Genomic DNA, 9,016 nt, shown 5'->3' on the forward strand with positions numbered 1-9,016 from the left:
GCCGCCGGCACCTGGAGGGTGGAAACGGACGCGTCGGGTCTACACGGAGGGGATGTTGCTGTGGGTCTGGCCCGGATGTTGCTCCAAAGTGTTCCTATGGGCTGACCTAACACAACAGGGTGGGGAGGTCCACTGGTCAAAGCCCGTCCGTGCAAAGTCAAAGGGCTAGATCCCGTGGTCAAACGCTACAGGGTTAGGCGGGACGGGGGCACTGGGGGGTAGCAATGCCACCGGAGCGTCGCACCGGGCCCTCATACATGTGGGGTGGTGTGGTGGCATGTCCGAAGAGGCGGGACGCGTCTCCGGGGCGTGGCCCCCCCTCACGGACGGCGATGACACGGTAGTAGACGTTTTGCGGTAACGATGCGGCGTCAATATTACTAAATACTCGGAGCGCGATAAAATCATGAGTTTTTTTGCACGACGTGGGCACATGTGCTATAGGAATGATGGTATTTTTTCATAATTTTTGGTGATGGAGAAGTATCCGAAAAATTCCCTCTACGCGGATTGCCCTTCGCGCGTCTACGGCTGTGGCCGGCGGCCTCCGGGGGCTAGCATCCCACCAAATCTTGCGTAGGCGGCCTCTCACAAGTCTGGAAGTGTTGTGGCAGTTGATAACGCCCGGCACGCGTGTCCGGGGTGTGCCCCCCCTCACGGACGGCGCCGCCGTCGGCACCTGGAGGGGGGAAACGAACGCGTGGGGTCTACACGGAGGGGATCTTGCTGTGGGTCTGGCCCGGATGTTGCTCCAAAGTGTTCCTATGGGCTGACCTAACACAACCGGGTGGGGAGGTCCACTGGTCAAAGCCCGTCCGTGCAAAGTCAAAGGGCTAGATCCCGTGGTCAAACGCTACAGGGTTAGGCGGGACGGGGGCACTGGGGGGTAGCAATGCCACCGGAGTGTCGCACCGGGCCCTCATACATGCGGGGTGGTGTGGTGGCATGTCCAAAGAGGTGGGACGCGTCTCCGGGGCGTGCCCCCCCTCACGGACGGCAATGACACGGTAGTAGACGTTCTGCGGTAACGATGCGGCGTCAATATTACTAAATACTTGGAGTGCGATAAAATCATTAGTTTTTTTGCACGGTGTGGCACATGTGCTATAGGAACGATGGTATTTTTTCATAATTTTTGGTGATGGAGAAGAATCCGAAAAATTCCCTTTACGCGGATTGCCCTTCACGCGTCTACGGCTGTGGCCGGCGGCCTCCGGGGGCTAGCATGCCACCAAATCTTGCGTAGGCGGCCTCTCACAAGTCTAGAAGTGTTGCGGCGGTTGCAAACGCCCGGCACGCGTGTCCGGGGTGTGCCCCCCTCACGGACGGCGCCGCCGCCGGCACCTGGAGGGTGGAAGCGGACGCGTCGGGTCTACACGGAGGGGATCTTGCTGTGGGTCTGGCCCGGATGTTGCTCCAAAGTGTTCCTATGGGCTGACCTAACACAACCGGGTGGGGAGGTCCACTGGTCAAAGCCCGTCCGTGCAAAGTCAAAGGGCTAGATCCCGTGATCAAACGCTACAGGGTTAGGCGGGACGGGGGCACTGGGGGGTAGCAATGCCACCGGAGCGTCGCATCGGACCCTCATACATGCGGGATGGTGTGGTGGCATGTCCGAAGAGGCGGGACGCGTCTCCGGGGCGTGGCCCCCCCTCACGGACGGCGATGACACGGTTGTCGAATCTGAATCTCAACCAACCTGTTGTCGAATCTAGTCCCGTCCTATCAAATCATTGACAATAGAAATGTGGAAACAGCGATTTTATTTCAAGGAGAGACCAACCAAAACCACAAAGCTTATTGTATGTCCATATGGTGCTACATGTGGAAAACAGAGCAGTCATATCTGCGTACTGCACAAGTCCCATTGGCTTGCATAGTAGCATGTCTGCTCATTCCTCATTTACAAATAATTACAGAACAGTGGCAGCATCAAATTGATTATCGTACATAGTAGAGGCAGATCAGGCGATGATCTGGAAAGCGGTGCAAGATGCAGCAACCTAATTAATGTTCCAGGGACTGGAATATGTTGGAAGTCCAAAGGAAAGAGAATTTGGCATCAACTCGATCAGTTCCATGGTGAAGAACTGATCACCGTCTCGGAAAGGGTACCAGGGCCACCAAGCAAGTGCCACATTTAAATCCTTGATTGGTGGCGTGGCAGCTCCGGAAATGATGCTGTAGCTTGCGCGGAGATCGCCGGAACATTAAAAGCATCAAAGAGGAACTCTGCATGAAAATTTGCACAGGTATTAATACCATCATCACTGAATTCTCTGTATGGATTCAACTGATTAAGACTAGCCACAGTGGGAGTAACTTCGGTAGTAACATCGAGTCCAACTCAGCAAATTTGCTTACGTGGCAATGAGTTAATGAGGAGAGATGTAGTACTAGTAACTTAGCTAGTTACTGTAACATCAGATGTCCCAATGCAATATGAGTCTATAACCTAATAAATGAGGTAAATGCACGGACAATAACTTAGCTAGTTACTGTAACTTGCACGTGACGGTCAGTTTGGTGCATAAACTTGTAAAATACATGTTTCTAGTCATCAAACTTGCGTGGACGTGCAAATACGGTGCTTTCTACCGTAGCTGGGTCTATTACATGCATGCGTGGCGTGCCAACATTACATGGGCCCGCTGTCAGTGGCTGAGGAGGTGGGTAATCCGCATGCGTTTTTTTCTTCAGAAAGCTCCCTTGCATTTCATTTTTTTACACAGAAAATTCTGAAATAAAACGGAAAAAAAGGATGGATCAGTATTGATGGGATTCAACCACACCTGCAATTCGCATGCATATTGCCCGCTAATCGGCTAACTGACGTTTGACGTCTAACATGCACATTTAGCTTTATATACGAGCACCGTCCTAATTAAAATAGAAATCAAAACCAGAAAAGGGTTCGTGAAAAGGTGGAAGCCGGGTTCGAACTATCCACCCACAATGACACATAAAAAGATAAACACAATTTATCTTATGTATTTTGCTTTTGTTTTTTCTATGTAAGAAAACAACTTATATTCTAGATAAATTTTTTGGACAGATTGACTAGATTTCTCTTTTGAATTAGAGTATTTTTTGGAATGAATGCATATATTTTTTACGGACAAAGCAACCAATTTCCGTTAGAGTATCTGTAGCAGACCCCTTATATGCGGACTCTTATAGTGTGTTTACAGTGTCTGTTCAGACAACCTTTTGGCGCAAAACCGCAAACTGGCGATTATTTTAAGGGTCGGCGCGATATGAGGGATTTGCTAGAGATGCACTTAGAATTCAAAAATATATATTAGAAAATCTAGATAAAACATAATATAGTGCAGAATGAATGAATGGATGGCTTTTGTAGAAGTATTAAAAAACTTGAGGGTGTTTCTATAAAAAATATCACATGCACAACGCTTCAGCCACTGACAATGGGCCCCGGCCACACTGGCATGCCATGTAGGCAGTGAATACATCCATGTACAGGAAATGTGACCGTATTTGCACGTCCACGCAAGTTTGATGACCAGAAACACGTATTTTGCAAGTTTATGCACCAAATTGACCATCACGTGCAAGTTCTATGACTCCTGGTGTATTTACCTCCTAATAAATGAAGCTTTGCATGTTACCACACTTATGTTACTACCCACTATTGAGGTAGTAACATAGTCTAGAAAAATGTGTATGTTACTAGTGTATGTTACTCTCCATTGTGGCTAGTCTAAACAGAGGTTTTCAAGAAAACCGACCAGAAAGTTACGCACAAAGAGAACTCAGAAAAACCATCTGGCGTCTCTTGCACTGGCAATCCATCTTATAATTATTGACTGTACAGGATGAACATTGCAGCTTAGTAGTGCATCCTCTGTACTCGTTGAATCTTCCTCTTATTCTGCCAAGCTGAATCTGATTACATGCAGAGGATTAGTTTATTTCGTGCATGTTAGATGTCAAAATCTTTCAGACGGGGGGAGCTTAAGAAAGTCTTAATATAAACAGGGGAGTAAAGATATGTGTTCGTAAGATGAAAACATTATCAGGAATTGTAAGTGCAGAGCATGTAACAATCTTACATGATCTTTTAAAAAAAAACAATCTTACATGATGGCTAAAAAATTAATGACATCCTAGATGTTGTTGGTCAGACCATTTATCAGTATGATCCCTTCGCAGTTGACACTTCAAATTGGCAAGGCATTGCGAACTCAACAGGGCCCCCTCCACTTGCAGCTCCAATTCAGATCAATACATCAGGGTCAGTTCAGTAACTGAGTCTTGCTCCATTCACAACAGGAGATGGATTGGGATGTACATTCGCTCCAGCTTCATGGACGCCCTGCTAAAATCTCATAGTTGCTCCAGCTTGAACAGAAAAAATATCTCATAGTTGCTCCTGGATACCAAGGTTCTTGGAATAAACATTCTTTCAGAATATTAATTATGCATTTAATGGTCCAACTCATGTCAAGTTGAAGTACCTAGTACTAATGTTCACCATGAAAAAAATACTTAATTACTCTAAATAAAGTACTTAATTGGAGCATTTTTAAAGATGTCTTGCATATAAGGAAGTGTATACGTTGTCTAAAACATGGATACTGAAACAGTTTTGCTAAAGCACATCTAGATGTGCCATAAGTATTCCACATCTAAGTCCTATATCATTGATTTTACATCAAGATTCGTGTGGATATTTTCCTTTTCTTTTTTCTTTTTCATCTTTATGCTTGATTCACTCACTTAGATGTGCAATAACTAGAGCACATCTAGATGTGCCCTAGACACACCCATACTGAAAACATGCTGAAAAATGGAAGGCTATCTTTGCACGAATGCTAATTTTCCAGGTGCTGGAAATGGAACGCTAGGGAATAGAGACTCTGGTCTGACAGACAAGCATTTGAAAACTGTCTGCAGCAAAGAAAAATACTAACAAACATTGAAGAAATCAGATGGAAGAAAACAAGCAAATGAAGATTTGAGCTAGTTGTACCTGCGACTCCATTGCTAGAACTGCTAGCATGAGCATGAATTGTACGTGCACGGTACATCATCTTGGCTGTTAAAACAACAAGAGAGAGAGAGAGAGAGAGAGAGAGAGAGAGAGAGAGAGAGAGAGAGAGAGATTAATTACGAACGCAGAAAGTAGCAACTATAGCATCTAATTTGCTGTCGACTAGTACTGAACGAAAGAGAAGTTAGTTGACCTGTTCATGCTCTTCGTCGGCGTCGTCATTCTTCAGAGCACAATCTTACAGTAAGCAGGTGTCGTCATTCTTCAGTTATGATTCAGTACAAAATATAGTATGGCATCATACAAACAGAGTAATTTGTATCTTCATCTTTTCCTGCACGCCTAGGTGAATCTGAATGCGTATACAGAGCACTAGTCATTTCATCAATCTGACGTGTAACAGTTTGTCACCCGGTAGAGAACTAAGGAAGCCTTGATATGAACAGGGGTACGTGTAAATATATGTGAGGCTTGAATTGCCTGTGAACAGGGGGCGGTAAGTCCAGAACAGAACATCTAACATGGTGGCTACGTAAACAGAACGAGATGTGGCGTGCAGCTTAAAAATACGTGGGAACATACTGAAAGGAACAAGATGGATAGAAATCCGATCGGCCAACTTTGAGAGAATCCAAATCTGAGCCAAATTTGAACCAAATAAGAAACAGAGCAAGATTTGAGCCGTACCTGCAGAGTGTTGCTTGTGGTGGAACTGGCGGGAGTTTCTTGCTGGGATTCAGTCAGCAAGAATTCTAAGTGTAAAGGACATCGTCTTGGCTGTTACACACAAAAAGAAAAGACAGAGTACAGATTATTAGCACATCGCACTCCATAGCTGCTACGTACTACTAGTTGAACCAAAGAGAATCGATTAGCTGACCTGACGTTTGTGGTCACCACCGCGTGGGATCGTGAGCTCTCTCCCGCTTTTGCAGGCTCCTCCGTTGCTTCTTCCACTTGGACGACGACGTCCCTCAGGTCGTGGTCAATCTGGTCCCACCGCAGTCGCAGCACGGGATGGTTGGTATGTGCGTCCACTTCACTTTGCAGCATAGCAAGCTTCGCCACTCGACCAGCGGCACCAAGTGAGATCTCCTTGAGCTTTGGAAGTGATATCTATCATTGCCAGCTGGGGTGAGGTGGCGTCCTCAAATTTCAACTCTCTCAGTTCTGCCAGATTCGAAATATCAAGTTTCTTGAGATTTGGGAATGCTCCCGTTTTGAACGCCAACTTCTCACCAATATAAGAGCCCCTTCCAAGATGAAGCTGCATGAGGTTGGGAAGTGGCCCTAGTATTTCCATGACTTTATCTTCTTCCTTTATCTCGCTGCCCCATAAGTAAAGCTTGACCAAATGCATCAGACTGCCAACCCAGCCAGAAATCTCTCCAAGGCATCCATCCAACTTCAGACTCCTCAACAGGGGAGGAGGAGAGGAGACAACATGCAGCCACCCGAGTGAACCATCCACTTCAAGGGAGCGGAGGCAAGTGAGCTTCTGAATGGCATCACAGAGTAGTTTGCTTTTTTGCTTGGTGGCCCCTTTTGTTACCACACTCAGTTTTCTCAGCTGCACAAGCTCACATAGCTCTTTAATTGCTTTGCAGCTAGTTCGTCTGAGGTCCACGAGCTCTAGTATTTGCAGCTCTTTCAGTTTGCCGATTCCTTTTGGCACCCTCACACCCCTTGACTCGGACCAACGGCTAGACCAGGCCATGTGTAGCTCAGCAACTTTATGGGTACGCTTACTAGGATCAACCAAAGGTGTGCACAACATGGGCAGACAAAGTGTTTCCAGCAAGCATTCCTTGGGGTCATACAGGTCAAAGTGTGTGTACCAATGCCTTCTGGTACAACGGAGACTATGTAGACTCTTAAGTTTACAAATCTCAGTTGGCAGTTCTGTAATATAACTGTCTCTTATGTTCAAAGTATGCAAGCCTTGTAATTTCCCTATGGATCTAGGAAGTTTATAAATATGTGAATATCCTTGAGGATCAGAAAAATTCAGATACTTCAAGTGGCGAAACAATCCTATGTTGCTGATATCCTTTTGTGTGACTTGAAACTGTGCATTCTATAGATCCAAGGCCCGGAGCATTCTCATGTCAGATGAACAAACTGAAGGCGATGGACCCAATGATCTCTCACCAAACACAGTTACTGACCGGACATGGCTCCAATCCATACCTATCTTTTTGCACATGCTACCATGGTATGCTACATGCCGGAAGGTCTCCTCCATAGCATCAGTTACATTATTTCCCGCCACATGCACAAAATTTTCATCTCTAGAAACTGAGATCATGACATCACGCACAATATCATGGACTCGACAGCTCTTCACAACTCCTTCTATGTTCACCCTTGATGCTTGAAGCATGCTTCGGTTGATTAACTCATTGAAATAACCTTTTGCCACATCCTCAATGTTCACCCCAGTTCTACCCCTAATCAACCCCTCGGCAATCCATCTTTCTACTACACGCCTCTTCTGGATTTCTAAATCCTCGGGAAAGATGCTTAGGTACAAGAAACATGATTTAAGATGAGATGGCAAGTGGTGGTAACTCAAAGTGACCATCCTCTTCATTGCTTCAAGGCTTGGGTTACTCTCAAGCTCAAAGGGGAGTTGGTTATAGATGTTCTCCCACTCTACTATCTTTTTAGTAGCAAGGATCCCTCCAATGGTGAGTATAGCCAGCGGTAAACAACCACACTTTTTAACTATTTTTTCAACTATATTCTTGAAGTTCACATCTTTGTCCATGTCTTCATCTATTTTCCTACTCTTTTTTAGAAGTAAATTTTTGGCATCGACCGGCTCTAAGGGCTTAAGATGGTAGATGAGGGATTCATGCGTACATTCCTTTGCTAGACCAACATCTCGTGTTGTTACTATTATCCGACTTCCCTTCTTGTTACTACTAGGAAGAACAATATCTTTGATCCACCCCCACGCACCTATGGTCCACAAGTCATCAAGAACAATGAAATACCTCTTATCCTTAAGTTCTTGAATGAGGTAGTTGGCGAGGTCCTCTACTTGCTCCACTTTCCCTTCAAGTTTTCTCAAGAATTCCTTCAGTGACTTGTCACCCAGAAGCTGGCTGATCATATCCTTGAGCATCCCCATCCTAGAAAATGACTGCGAGACTATGATCCAAGCACAAGAAGAAAAATTCTTCACAATATCTTCCTTACTTTCATATACTTTTCTTGCAAGAGTAGTCTTGCCTAATCCACCCATGCCGACGACACATATAGCTTGGGCACAACCATATTTATTGTCGACGTCCATCAGCTTAATCAAATCCTCCTTAGGCTTTTTAAAGCCCACAAGTTCCGCTTCATCAATATTGTTTGCTGAGTGATTACGTACATCTTCTATATAAGAAACCTCCTCATCATTGTTGCTAGAGGCCTCCGTCTTGATTAAGTTGTAGCGTGAGTTCCTGCTACTCACCTCTTCAACTCTTGATTTCAAATTGTGGATTTGGATGGCAATCCTACGACGATCTTTGAGCTTCATCAGCCTTTTTGTTAGGCTTTGGCTCCTCACATGAAGCATAAATTCATCAAGGCAATCTTCAATATTGTAGGACAGGTCCCTTACTTGCTCTGCCCACACCTTCAGCAGCATGTCTCTGTTCTTTGTTGCTTCAGCAGCCGCCAAGAATGCCTGCATCGTCTTTAGCTCATCTTTGATGAACCTACCAAACAAAGGAATGTTAAAAAGAAGCTTAATTAGAACAACATATGTGGTAATTTTATAGATCGTGGCATGTATGCAACAATGCAGGAGGAACTTTGCCACCTCCATGATACACGAAATATTCAAACAATGTAAAATAGATCTGAAACATGCATGAAAAGCACTCCTAGGTGATGTTCTATAGATCATGTCTTTAACAGATTGCATGAAAAGCACTCCTAGGTGATGTTCTATAGATCATGTCTTTATGATCTATAGAACATCACCTAGGAGTGCTTTTCATGGGG

The 9,016-nt window shown here is 45.1% G+C and overlaps 1 pseudogene; it reads right to left on the minus strand.

Annotated features, from left to right (window-relative positions):
• Positions 1-3,975: 3,975 nt before the first annotated feature.
• The window catches only part of LOC119329123, a 5,690-nt pseudogene continuing 649 nt past the window's right edge, over positions 3,976-9,016 (minus strand).

The sequence above is a fragment of the Triticum dicoccoides genome, chromosome 7A (assembly GCF_002162155.2).
Source record: "Triticum dicoccoides isolate Atlit2015 ecotype Zavitan chromosome 7A, WEW_v2.0, whole genome shotgun sequence".
Classification (NCBI taxonomy): Eukaryota; Viridiplantae; Streptophyta; class Magnoliopsida; order Poales; family Poaceae; genus Triticum; species Triticum dicoccoides.